The sequence below is a fragment of the Tamandua tetradactyla genome, chromosome 6, assembly GCF_023851605.1.
Source record: "Tamandua tetradactyla isolate mTamTet1 chromosome 6, mTamTet1.pri, whole genome shotgun sequence".
NCBI lineage: Eukaryota > Metazoa > Chordata > Mammalia > Pilosa > Myrmecophagidae > Tamandua > Tamandua tetradactyla.
The window spans coordinates 115,804,054-115,819,167 of NC_135332.1; positions in this window are offsets into that span (position 1 = coordinate 115,804,054).

The window sequence follows — 15,114 nt, forward strand, 5'->3', positions numbered from 1 at the left end:
CAATCTTTTTAAATTTGTTAAGACTTGCTTTGTGACCCAGCATATGGTCTATTTTTGAGAATGATCCATGAGCACTTGAGAAAAAGGTGTATCCTGCTGTTGTGGGATGTAATGTCCTATAAATGTCTGTTAAGTCTAGTTCATTTATAGTAATATTCAGATTTTCTATTTCTTTGTTGATCTTCTGTCTAGATGTTCTGTCCCTTGATGAGAGTGGTGAGTTGAAGTCTCCAACTATTATAGTATATGAGTCTATTTCCCTTTTCAGTGTTTGCAGTGTATTCCTCACGTATTTTGGGGCATTCTGGTTCGGTGCGTAAATATTTATGATTGTTATGTCTTCTTGTTTAATTGTTCCTTTTATTAGTATATAGTGTCCTTCTTTGTCTCTTTTAACTGCTTTACATTTGAAGTCTAATTTGTTGGATATTAGTATAGCCACTCCTGCTCTTTTCTGGTTGTTATTTGCATGAAATATCTTTTCCCAACCTTTCACTTTCAACCTATGTTTATCTTTGGGTCTAAGATGTGTTTCCTGTAGACAGCATATAGAAGGATCCTGTTTTTTAATCCATTCTGCCAATCTATGTCTTTTGATTGGGGAATTCAGTCCATTGACATTTAGTGTTATTACTGTTTGGATAATATTTTCCTCTAACATTTTGCCTTTTGTATTATATATATCATATCTGATTTTCCTTCTTTCTACACTCTTTTCCATATCTCTCTCTTCTGTCTTTTTGTATCTGACTCTAATGCTCCCTTTAGTATTTCTTGCAGAGCTGGTCTCTTGGTCACGAATTCTTTCAGTGACTTTTTGTCTGAGAATGTTTTAATTTCTCCCTCATTTTTGACGGATAATTTTGCTGGATATAGGAGTCTGGGTTGGCAGTTTTTCTCTTTTAGTATTTTAAATATATCATCCCACTGTCTTCTAGCTTCCATGGTTTCTGCTGAGAAATCTACACATAGTCTTATTGGGTTTCCCTTGTATGTGATGGATTGTTTTTCTCTTGCTGCTTTCAAGATCCTCTCTTTCTCATTGACCTCTGACATTCTAACTAGTAAGTATCTTGGAGAACGCCTATTTGGGTCTAATCTCTTTGGGGTGCGCTGCACTTCTTGGATCTGTAATTTTAGGTCTTTCATAAGAGTTGGGAAATTTTCAGTGAAAATTTCTTCCATTAGTTTTTCTCCTCCTTTTCCCTTCTCTTCTCCTTCTGGGACACCCACAACACGTATATTTGTGCGGTTCATATTTTCCTTGAGTTCCCTGATACCCTGTTCAAATTTCTCCATTCTTTTCCCTATAGTTTCTGTTTCTTTTTGGAATTCAGATGTTCCATCCTCCAAATCACTAATTCTATCTTCTGTCTCTTTAAATCTATCATTGTAACTATCCATTATTTTTTCTATGTTTGCTACTTTATCCTTCACTTCCATAAGTTCTGCGATTTGTTTTTTCAGTTTTTCTATTTCTTCTTTATGTTCAGCCCATGTCCTCTTCATGTCCTCCCTCAATTTATCGATTTCATTTTTGAAGAGGTTTTCCATTTCTGTTCGTATATTCAGGATTAGTTGTCTCAGCTCTTGTGTCTCATTTGAGCTATTGGTTTGTTCCTTTGACTGGGCCATATTTTCAATCTTTTGAGCGTGGACAGTTATCTTCTGCTGCTGGCGTCTGGGCATTTATTCAGAGTTCTCTGGGTGTTGGACCCAGCAAGGTTGTAAGATTTTTCTGTGAAATCTCTGGGATCTGTTTTTCTTATCTTGCCCAGTACGTGGCGCACGTGGCACACGTTTGTCTCAAGTGTTTGGGATGGGTCTCCCCCAGTCACCGATCTCCGTGGCCTGGGGCTTTCGGATCCAAATCTCTCCGTTTGTTCAGGGGCCGCGCGTGGTGAGGGCGTCAGCTGCTGTGGCTTGAGGGGACCCTGTGGCTGGTTGCGGGCCGCAGCGGGCCTGGGGGATTCCCCACCGGACCAGGAAGCCTCCCGTGGGGGGGGGCTTCCGCGGCTTGGATAGCCCTCCTATCTGAGACTCGTATCCGTGGACTCGAAGCAGAGACTCGAAGCCGCCCGCAAAAGAGGGGTGCCACCTGCCTCGGCTTGGGAAACTTGCTTCTCCAATATTCTCAGCCGGCCCAGGAAGGAGGGACGGAGTAGCTCGGACCACCGCAGCTGCCGCTGATCGGGAGATCGCACGCCGCTCGGGGGTCTCACTGCAGCCTAGTCTCGCAGTCAGTCTAGCCAGCCCAGACTTTGGATAGCCCTCTGATCCGGGACTCGTAGCCACGGACTTAAAGCTGAGACTCGAAGCCGCCCGCAAAAGAAGGGCGCCGCCTGCCTCGGCTTGGGGAACTTACTTCTCCGATACTCTCAGCCGGCCCGGGAAGGAGGGAGGGATTAGCTCGGACCGCCGCAGCTGCGGCCGCTCGGGGGTCTCGCCGCAGCCAAGTCTCGCAATCAGACTTGTCAGCCCAGACTTTGGATAGCCCTCTGATCCGAGACTTGTAGTCGCGGACTCGAAGCCGCCCGCAAAAGTGTGGCGCCGGCCGCCTTGGCTGGGAAGCTTGTCTCTCCGAGTCTCTCAGCCAGCCCCGGAAGGAGGGAGGGATTAGCTCGGACCGCCGCAGCTGCGGCTGCTCGGGAAATCGCCCGCCGCTCGGGGATCTCACTCACCGCAACTGAGTTTCGCAGTCAGACTAGCCAGCCCAGACTTGGTTACGCTGTGTGTCCATTCCCTGCTGTAGCCCCAGGAGTTGTTTTGTACTGTTTCTGTTCACCTATTAGTTGATTTGGAGTCGGAGGAACTAAGACGCATGTACCTTACTAAGACACCATCTTGGATCCATCGTATATTATTCTTAAGTATACAATTTGATGATTTTTCACGAACTAAAATATACCTGTGTAACCAGCATTCATATCGGGAACTAGATCATGGGCAGAGAATTATTCCAAAAGACCCGTTTTTGTTTTCAGCTTGTCAAAACCATTTCCTATCCCAAAAGATGCCACTCTGACTTCTGACATCATAACCTTCTTTCGACTGTTTTTTTTTTAACTTTATATAAATGGAATTACGAAGTGTGTCTTGTATCAAGATTATTTGACTCAACATTTGTTTGTGAGATTCAAGTGTGTTGATGAAGGTGTTTATTCTCCTTGCAGAACAGTATTCCAGTGTGATATACTGCCATTTTTCTATTCGTTCTACTGTGATGGGCATTTGAGTAGTTTTCATTTTTTCCCTTAATGAATAGTGCTTTCATGAACCTAATTGTACATGTCTTTAGGTGAATATATGTAGCATTTCTTCTGGGTATAAACTCAGAATGAACTTGGAAGGTCCTGGAATATGTATATGTTCAGTTATAGTAGAGAATGCCAAACAGTTTTCCAAAGTGGTTCTATATGCTTTCTTTTTATGCTTCCTTTACTATGGTGATTTTCCCAACCTCTCATCTGTCCTAATAGATTTCCTTAAATGAAAAAGACAATCTGAAAAACACTCTGCTACATATATTGAAAGATCAGTTTTGCTAATACAGTTATTTTCAACGAAACTTTTTTGTGACCTAAATCATAACTCCTGAGAACATGTTAATAATAGCATAAAAATTCCACCTAATTGCCCAGACTGTAAGTTCTGTAATGAAAGATGAATCAGTATGAGGCAAGGCTATAGTCAACTTGGAAATAGAGTATTCTAATTTTACATAACCAAACTTTCCATGTTACAAAAAGATACAAGGTTGTTTTCCAGGAAAATCAGGTAAAAATATGTTCCTAATTCTTTTCCCTAAAATACATCAGAATTTTATTTTATTTTTTATTTTTTAAGCTATACTTCCAAAATTTATTTCAAAATATATATATTTTGAAATAATTTTAGATCTACAGAAAAGTTGCAGAGGTAGCACAGAGTTAGTATATATTTCTCCTAATATTAATAGCTTACATAATCATGATACATTTGTCAAAATTAATAAATTAACATTCTTACAATGCTATTAACTAGATAAACTCACAAACTTTATTTGCATTTTACTAGTTTTTTGTTTTTGTTTTTGTTTTTATTTTTTCACATGGGCAGGCACCAGGAATCAAACCTGGGTCTCCAGCATGGTAGGTGAGAACTCTGCCACTAAGCCACTGTTTCCCACTAATTTTGTTTTAATAGCAGCTTTATTAGGATATAATTCACATAGAGTACAATTAATCTGTTTAAAGCGTACAATTCAATGGGTTTCTTAAAACATTTTTTATTGTGAAATATAGCATAGATGCAAAAAATCCAAAAATTTCAAAGGACATTGCAAAAAGTAGTTATAGAACAGATTTCAGAGTTTGGTGTGGGTTACAGTTCCACCATTTTATGTTTTTCCTTCTAGCTGCTCCAAGACACTGGAGACTAAAAAGAAACATCAATATGATTCAGCAGTCATACTTATTTGTTAAATCCTGACTTCTGTGTTATAACTCCTCCTTCACCTTTTTAAAAAAATTGTTTATTTGCAAATCTTCACACACATACATTCCATACATGGTGTACAATCAATGGCTCACAATATCATATCATAGTTGTGTATTCATCATCATTTTTTAGAACATTTTTAGAACATTTGCATCACTCCAGAAAAAGAAATAAAAAGGAAAAAGGAAAAACTCATAGATACCATAGCCCTTACCCCTCCCTCTCATTGACCACCAATATTTCCATCTAACCAATTTACTTTACTCTTCGTCCCTCCTATTATCTATTTATTTTTTCATAAATATTTTTACTCATCTGTCCATACCCTGGATAAAAGGAGCATCAGACACAAGGATTTTCACAATCTCACCATCATATTGTAAAAATTTTATCTTTATGTCTTCAAGAATCAAGGCTACTGAAATATAGCTCAACAGTTTCAGGTACTTCCCTCCAGCCACTCCAATATGCTACAAACTAAAAAGGGATATCTATATAATGTGTAAGAATAGCCTCCAGAATAACCTCTTGACTCCATGTGAAATCTCTTAACCACTGAAACTTTATTTTGTCTCATTTCTCTCTCCCCTCTTTTGGTCAAGAAAGTTCACCCCAGGATTTCCATCCCTTATTGCCACAGAGATTTTTCACCCCTGGGATTCATGTCCCATATAGTGGGGAGGGCAGTGAGTTCACCTGCCAAGTTGGCTTACAGAGAGGGTCCTCATCTGAGCAACAAACGAGGTTCTCTGGGGGTGACTCTTAGGCATAATTATAAGTAGCTTCTCCTTTGCAGGAATAAGTTTCATAGAGGCAAACTCCAAGATTGACAGATCAGTTTATTGATTTGGTTGTCCCCACTGCTTGCCAGAATATCAGAAATTCTCTAAATGGAGAAGTTGAATATGTCCTCTTTTCTCCCCAGTCCCCCAAGGGACTTTGCAAATACTTCTTTATTCACTGGCCTAATTACTCTGGAATATACTGGGGCATCACACTACACCAACCCAGACAAAACAACAAAAATCTCATGCCTTATTCAAGATTCCATGTACTAGTGTTCCACTAAACTGACCATAAATTAGGAAATGCACTACCCAAAATATAAATTTTGTCCCCAGTAAACATCTCTTACTTTGGTCTTATGCAGAAGTTGAAGTTTTAAAGCATGGACCATATCTTTCTTTACGCTGTTTTCTGATATACCGTAGTCCTATCAAGATCAGCTTCATTCATAGCTCTACTCCTCAAAGTCTGATCACTTTTTCAACAGTTCCTGTGTGGGGTAGTGCTGACTTTCATAGCTTCAGAGCTCTAACTCTGAATCTCAGGTGTCACATAAATATCTGAAGTTTCTGGGAACGACCAGGTTATAAACAAACAGCTCAGTATCTCAGAATTTAGAAATGATAGTTGGAGCTTCTGAATATATGTGACCATTGTAAGAGTTTATAATCTAGGACCCTTTACAATAGGCACCAACCTGATATCCATGTTCTCTGCTTCAGTTCACCAAGTTTTACATTATAGTTAGTCCATATGATTGAGGCATGATATTCGTTCCTGACATTTCATTCAACATATAGTCCTCAAGGTTCATACACCTAGTTGCATACCTCTCAATTTCATTCCTTCTTGCTGCAACTCATTAGTCCATTGTATGCAAATACCATAGTTACCCCTTCCATTCCTCAGTCATTGTACCCTTAGGCCACCTCCATCCTTTCTGGATGGTGAACACTGCCTCCATAAACACCAGTGTGCAAATGTCCATCGTGTCCCCACACTCCAGGTATTTACTGAGCAAAGGGGTTTCAGGATCATATGGGAACCCCACCCGTAGACTCCTGTGGAACCACCATACTGCCCTCCAAGGGGCTGCACTTCTCAGTTTCCCTATCAGCAGTGAATAGGTATATCTTTTTCTCTACATTTTCTCTAGCACGTGTTTGTCTCTGTTTATTTTTAAAATTTTATGCACATATCATAAAATCCAGCCTAAGTGTATTGACATGTCTTCATCTCCATTATCTATATGAAGACATTTCCTTTTCTTCCATAAAGAATCCATACCCCTTCCCCACGTCCCTTGCCTGTTGACATTTAGTTTTCCTTATAATGCCTTTGTTAGCCAGTGGAAGCGTATTACAATATTACTGTTAACTAGAGACTCTAGCTTACATTGATTGTACTTTTTCCTGTATACTATCTATTTTCAGCATCCTGCAATGTTATCCATTTGTTCTCCCTCATGTAAAAATGTTTTTTATATGTACATTTAATCACCATCATCTTCCATTCTAGGCATTCCTAAATTATACTGTCTCAATCTTTATCTTCTATCTTTCCTTCTGGTTTCATACCTGCCCCCAGACCTTCTCCCTCAACATACTCACACTCAGCTTCATTCAGTGTATTTATATTATTGTGCTACAATCAAGTAGTATTGTCCTATCCATTTTTGAATTTTTATAATCAGTTCTGTTGCACAATCTGTATTCCTTCAGCACCAATTGCCCAATCTCTACCCTTTTTCTATCTCCTGATAACCTGTGTTTTTAGCTTCAATTCTCAAAGCTCACTCATTAATGTTAGTTCATATTAGTGAGACCACACTATATCAGAGTTTTTATTTGCAAGAAACAAAAACAAACTCTGGCTAATTTAGTGGAAAATAACTTTGATAAAAGAATATTTGGTAACTCACTGGATCTCTGCGAGGGACAGAGCACCAGGCTTGGAGACAACCTCAGTCATACAAGATGACTTAAACGTGTTTCAGAGCTGCTCCTTTATAGCCCAACTGCCAGGATGAGGTCAGACCCCGCGGTCTTCCCTTGGTAGCCCTCTCCAACAGAGCCCCCAGTGAGCCTTGCATCCTGGCTTCTGTTCTCTTGTAGGATTCCTGTCATATGGAGTCAGGGCTGCTTTGTGTGACCGATAGAGTTTGGTGAAGGTCACAGTGTGAATTCCGAGCCTTCTGCCTCGGTCTCTTGGCTTGCACACTCGCAGCCAGCTGCCAGGACCTGAAGACAAGCAAGGAACTGGAGGGAGAGAAACCATGGCCTCCCGCTAAGATGGCCCTGCCACGTGAGTGAGCCACCTTGGAGGCAGGTCCTCCAACTCGGGCCACACCTCCAGATGACTGCAGCCCCAGGTAACATCTGTTTTTTTTTTTTTTAAGTATTATTGTAACATGTGCACAACACAAAAATTTCCTATTTTAACCACTCTCATGTGTGTAATTCAGTGACATTAATTACATTCACAATATTGTGCTACGATACCCCACCATCCCTTACCAGAACTTTTTCATCACCCCAAATAGGAACTCTGGACCCATCAAGCAATAATTTCCCATTCTCCCCACCCCCACCCCACGACAGGCCCTGGTAACCTGTAATCCACTCTATGTCTCTATGTATTTGTTTATTCTAAATATTTCATATTAGTGAGGTCACGCAATAGTTGTCCTTTTGTGTCTGGTTTATTTCACTCACTATGATGTCTTCAGGGCTTATCCATATTATAGCATGAATCAGAACTTCATTCCTTTTTTTGGTTGAATAATATTTCATTGCGTGTATATACCACATTTGGTTTCTTTTCATCTGTCAATGTACACTTGGGTTGTTTCCACCTTTGGGCTTTTGTGGATAATGAGATGCTATGAACCTTTGTGTACAAATATCTGTTTGAGCCCCAGCTTTAAATTCTTTGGACTATATATAGCTAGAAGTGGAATTACTGAATCATATAGCTATTCTCTTGTTTAACTTTCTGAGGAGCTGACAGTTTTCTACAGTGGCTGTACCATTTGTGCCCCCTCGAGGCACAAGAGTTCCTATTTCTATGAATCCTTGATAACACATATCATTTTCTGTTTCTTTAATAATAGCCATCTAAGTGAGTGGCCCTCTTAATTCTAACCTCTTTAGAGACTCTGAGCCACAACTGCTAGACACATCTCTCTGAATTCTTGATCCACAGACACTGTGAGGGAAAGAAATGTTTATTTTTGTATTTAGCCATTAAGTTTGGGGGTAATCTTTACACAGCATAGATAACCGTTATAGTCACCAATCCCAGACCTGGGACGCAACTGCTGGCTCGAGCTGTGCCACCACTGCCTTTGGGAATTGGATGTGTTGCTAACAGCTTCACCAGAGTGGATTCTGCACAGTCCCGGCTTCTGGGGTCTTTGAATTTGTTTGGGATTTGTTTGGGATCAGGTGCCCATATCTTAGGTGCAAAGAAGACTTGGAAATGCAGTAGCTGGCTTTTCATCTTCTATAATGGGAAGCGAACTTTCCCTAATAAGATAAGAAATTCCTCAAACACAGGAAGACTATGTAGATGCTGGGCAGTCAAGAAGAAAGCCAAATATCCACTACTCCAGGGCTCCTCCAAGTATGGGCTGTAGACAGATGCCAATCTGTGAACTTTTTGTTGGTGGCCCATGATGAGAGATAAGTGAGAACAGGCATTCAGAAACTTTCATAGCAACTTGACATTGCAACATTTTTATTGTATTTGACAAAGATATTGGTCCACAAGAAAATGGAAATAAAACAAAAACTTGGTTCTTCACCATAGATGGTTTTTGCAAGGACTACACTACACTGCACCATACCTGTAACCATAGAACTTATTTGAACATAACAAACTTCTTGAATTTGCCTTGAGAACTTCAGGAGCAAGTTGCTTTCTCATGTGCTGTATATCACCAAGTGATTTTTTCTCTGCATTCTTTTAGTCAAGGATGCTGCTCCCTTTTATATATAAACTCAACCCATTAAAAATGAGATTGTTTGGGTCCAGGTAAGTGATAGGAATAAGAGTAGTAATCCTATAGCCATGACAACAAATTTATGTGGTGCATATTATCACAGTACCCATTTCACCAGAGAGATAACTGAAGTTCAGAGAGGGTAAACCATTTGTTCAACCACACAGTGGCTCGACAGCCTGGCTCTTTCTACCACCCACACTCTTGGCCTTTCTATTAATTAAATGGTTGATGTGGCTCCAAAATATTATCTCAAGTTGTTATCTAGATATAGGCTTTATTCCTTCTTTAAATACTGACCTTGGTAGAACTCTCTAAGAAAAGAATATTTAAGGAAAACTATTTTCTTAATTCTCAATATACTGTCTATTACAAAAGATCCAATGCCTGCTATCTACAACATTATAATGTCCTTGAGACATAATATTGGAGTATTAAATATTGGAGTTTAAATATTGGAGTATTTAAGGACTAACATGCCCGAATTTTTCAGAATTTTAATCTCCAAAGTATTTTTCAAAGTAGGAGATTTCAGCTTTACACATCGGTCGTCTTAATGCTCTGTACATTTTCTGGACTATTTAGCCGACCAGAAAGCTAAAAAACTTAGAAAGCTAAGTTAGATATTCTTAGTTAAGCTAAGGGAGCTTAACTTAGAAAACTAAGCTGATTTCTAGAAGCCCGAAGACCAAGCCTTGGTCATAAAGCAGTGGTCCATTGTCTCAGAGCAAGTCAGAGAAAGCATGGACTCCTACTTAGGGGCTTTTCCACACCCTGTAGCAACCCACATTCACCTTAAACTGACTGAATCCTAACTGAAGATTTCAAGCCTTGTGCATTCCCAGCACCCTTTGAAGAAGCTGAGGACAGCTGAAAGTCAATTCAGAGTAGGGTTGATTTGCAGCCTGGATCAACCAACCTTTGGCTTCATTTTGTGTAGTTCGGATGCTTCTATCATCAGATCTCCCCACCTAAATAAAATGTTTCCTGTTTGAGTTTCCTTTTTCAAATGAATGGATTTATTATCCTAGACAAAGACTTTGCCTAGCTGTTCTGAACAGGGCAGGATGAATGAGAGGTCATAGAGCAAATGCATTTGTTTGGCCCTTGTCAGCTGAGAACTGGTTTATGTGCATCATTTGAGGGAAAGCAGAGGAAGAATGACACACAAATAGAATTTATTGAATCAGGTGTGACAGCAGTGGGAAGTTATAAGAAAAAAATATATTCAAACATAAATGGAGAGAATGAGAGAGAATAGAGAGATACCACATGGCCACTTAACTCATGTGTGGACCAAAGCATTCCATGCCAGTAAGTGGAATAGAAGAGGGAGAAAACAGTGTTGGCTGAAGAGAAGGGGGCAATCTTTCATGGATGTGGAAAAGTTTGAATCTTATACAGGATTTGGACATTGGCTAACATTTATTGAACAGCTGCTTTTTGAAAACATGGCCTCCCAAAGTGTTTACAACCATTCGAAGTAGGTACCATTGTAGCTTATTTCCAACTTTACATTAGAAGGTAAATCGCCCGCATCACATAGAATTCCAAGCCAGACTCTGATGCTCAACTAAACTCTTAACCATGCATTTCCCACACTGCCTTGGGCTGGGTAGAGGAGAAGGGCAGACTCCCCAGTATGGGAGGCAGAACAAACAAAGGGTGGGAGGTGAGAATGGAAGCATGAACCAGAGTCATTGCGACCAGCCTGCCTAAAGTAATGGTTATGTATTGGGAAACTGTGGTTGATAAGATTGGGGGATTAAAGAGGTTGGAAAATGTTATAAGAATTGAAGATTTCTGAGTAAGGAAATGTTATGGAAAAGTACAGTCTCAAGAAATTGAACTCGGCAGTGATGTGTATATGGATGGGACAGGGAAGGATTAGAGGCTGAGGAACATGAAAGAAGCTGCTGCAGAAGTCAAGGTATGAGGCAAATGAAGATGTGGGCTATGTAGCAGTTCTCAGCTTTTTGAAGAGCATCATCTTCAAAATAATTGAGGACCCAAAATGCTTTTGTTCATGTGGGTTATATCTGTCCATATTTACTGTATTTGAAGTTAAAACTGAGAAATTTAAAATGTTTTATTAAATCATATAAAATAATAATAAAGCCATCATATATTAACATAAGAACATTTTTTTCATGGGAAAATAACTATGTTTTTAAAACAAAATAATAGTGAGGAAAGTGACATAATTTTACACTTTTGCAAATTTCTTTAATGTAGGCTCAGTAGAAGCCAGCTGGATTCTTATTCTGCTTCTGCATTCAATCTGTTGGGATGTCACATAAATGTAGACTCTGGAAAATTCAGTTTACACTTGTAAGAGAGAGTGAGAAAAAACAAAATAGAATCTTAGTATTATTTTGAAAATAGCTAAGTACACCCTTGGGGAGCCTTCTTTTGTGTATCTGGACCAGAATTTGAGAAACATTTGGGCTAGAGTGAGGCAGAGGAGATGGAGAAACACACTGTCAATACAAAGGAAAAGGAAAAAAAAAGAAAACCAGTAGCATCTGGAAACTAATTGGCTTTAGGAGGAGATGCAAAGGAAACAATCTTATATGAATTCAATACATCAAACCTCGGTGACCTGGGAAAATTGTGGTGCTTCTTGCAGAATGGGGAAACTCAGAGGGGAAGCCAATTTGGTGGGGAAGTTGATAATTTCTGGTTTTTGGTGCTTTGAATCTGAAGTGACAGGAAGATACCCAAGTCATCACTGAATTAGGTCACAGAAGACAACTGAATCTTTTGTTACTAATGAAAGCAAATATATCAAAAATTAATTTAAAATAAAGTAGAAGCATGTACTATAATTTCTATTTAATTCATCACAAATTATTTATTCTAATTTTATTTTTTGAGGCGTGGCACATTACAGGAATTTGAAAGGTTTAACTTCTTAAGCTGAGGAGTTGCTATATGGGCATTTATTGTATTATTTTTCATATATTTGAAAAATGTATAATAAATTTAAAGTTTAAATTTTACAGCACATGTTAACCAGCACATACTACACACACAGTTTACATGTGCATGTGCATGTATATATGTATATGTGTAAATATATGTGTGTTTAAATATACGGGTGTGTATGCCTTAGATCAGATGCCATCTTATTTCCAGAAGCTAGGGTTAGAGGTATCCCATTTGGGTCAAAAAAACACAAAAACTTAAACTCAAAACCATGCACCTTCTTTTTAGGTATTAAAATGCAGACTCTGAGGTAGGCACTTGTTTTCAACATTGGCAAAATATAGGGAAACAATAAGCCAAATAGGAAGATATTCCAGCATTCAAGATACCAATGAACCTGCATTTTCCAAAGATTAAGTCAGACCCAAGTTCCTGCAGGAGTTCACAGCACTTAGTGGGAGGCGGGAACCGGAAACAAAAAGCCACTCTTGGTGTGCCAAGATCCCAGGTGGATTAGGTGCAGGAGAAGAGCAGCGTGCCCACAGGAAGCCTGGGGAGGGGGCACGTGCCCTTGGTGGGCTGCGTGGCTACGACTGGGCTCGGGAATTTGGGGAGAACTGAGGCTAAGCACTGACTCAGACACTTACTAGCTTTGAGACTCTGGAAAAGTTATCTCAGCACCTAAGATTTTGTTTTTAAAACATCTTATTGATAAAACTAGAGTAAGAGTCGTTGCTTCCCATGATTGTAGGGCAAGTGAAGACAAGGCAAGCCCTCGGCGAACGTCCTCTGCTTGACGGTGGAGCGCGCCCGTCCTCATTGTCCCCATCGGCCCTCCACCTGCACCCTCAATGCACCACCGGGTCCACGTTCTGTCGGGCTGATTTGAAAGGGATGCCGCCAGCATGAGCCTTCTATCTCTCTAGCAAACTGCTGTGATTACAATGCTGGCTGCCGAGTCCCAAGCCACGCTCCTTCTGCAGCCTCTGAGTGCCTTGGCCATGGTTCCCATCAGCCTTTGCCTGTCTTGGGACATTTCTGGAGCAAACTCTGACCTTCCATTCTCATCATTTCACAAGTTGGTGGGCTCCCTTTTTAAACTTCTGATTCTTCTTTCTCTTACAGCTATTACATATTACCCTATGAATCATAGTTCCGTGCTCAAAGGAGCCTTAGAATTCATTGTAGACTGTATCTCGCTGCCATTTTAATGCACTAATAAATAATGTAGGAAAGAGTTTATAAGTTGTTCCATTGTTTACACAATAAAATAAATATGATGAAACTACTAAAATTCTTTTTTAAAGGCATGTTTGAAATGAGTATGATTGCTCAATATTGATATTTCTTTTAATCTCCAGTAGCTTAGAGCAGCTAGAAGTAAAAATCTAAAATTGTGGAATTGTAACCCATACAAACTCTGAAATCTGGTCTACAACTAATTGTTGCATGTGCTTTGAAATTTACTGCTTTTTTGTATATGTGTTATTTTTCACAAAATGAAAAAAAAGATCGATTGTGATGATTTAAAAAAAAATCCACCTAACCTCCAGTGTTCTGGAACAACTAGAAGGAAACATCTGAGATGATGGAATGGTAACCCATGACAAACTCTGGGATCTCTTCTGTAACTACTTGTTGAATAGTGCTTCAAAAACTATTGCTTTTTTCTTTCTTTGCTTTGTGTATATGTTACATTAAACTATTTTAAAAGTTTAAAAAAATGTTAGATGATTGCAATATGGAAGAAGCGAATACAATGCACAAACAAGCTTTAGCCATTTCATCTAAAATTTTGTTATGCGGATTTATACAGTTCCACAATTCAGGAGTTGAGATGTGATAAAAATAAGAATATATTCCTAATTCAAAGATAGCAAAGCCATGAGCATTGGTATCGATTTATTTTATAAATTTTATTGTAGAAAAAGCATATAATCTATGTTTCTGACAATTTTATAAGACTTTAAAAGAATGCTAAAAACTTTTCTAAAAGGCATGTTTGGTGTGTGTGTCTGTGTATGTGAGAGCGGGATGAGAGGGAATGATTGTTAGGGTATCTTAAACTATTAGCAGATGAATTCATGAGCAGAAGGAGGCTGCCATATGCCTTAAGCATCTACTACAGGGGCGCTTAGTGAATTCAGGCTAGCCTAGGTTCTGAACTAGAATTAAGTCAGGTGCTCCTGAAGCCCAGTGCTTTCTTTGAATGAATCAATTAATGAATGTATACATGAGACAAGCAAGAATATGCATGCAAAAACTCCTTAACCAGAAAAACTTTCCATACACGGAAGAGAATAGATCACACCATGTAGATAATATGGACAAAAATGAGGATAAACTTTCTTACCAAACAGGGATTCCATTTTCAGATTCTTCTTTTACCTGGAGATATCATTTAAGGAGAGATAAAAGTTACCTTAATGCCAAGTAGAACATCTTTCTGCTAATAATTGTTTCACAAATAATTATGTTCTATAAACTATAGTAACTCCCCCAAACTTTTTTTTTTTTTTGCTGTGGTTTCATGACCTTTGCAAGCAAGGGAAAGACTCACATTTGCTAAGTTCCCTTCAGTATTTAATTACTAGAAATTTAAGGACCTAAAAGGGGCTGCAGCTGTGCTGAGTTTCAATTATTTTTCTGCTTATCTTCCAGGCATAACTTGGTGCCCTGTGCTGAATGCATTCCATTTTTAGCAATGGGAAGCATCGAAAGAGTCTGGTTTCCCATATAACTGAGGGAATAGGAGAGCCAGGTCACCATAAGCTACAGCAAAGCCCCTGGAAAGGCTCAGGCGATGAGCAGAAGCATTTTCACCATTGGGAACAAATTGGTTTGATCAAATGACTCAGAAATAAAAGCAGGAAACTAGGCTGGCACAAAAGAGCTGGTAGGAAAGACTTCTGAGTCAT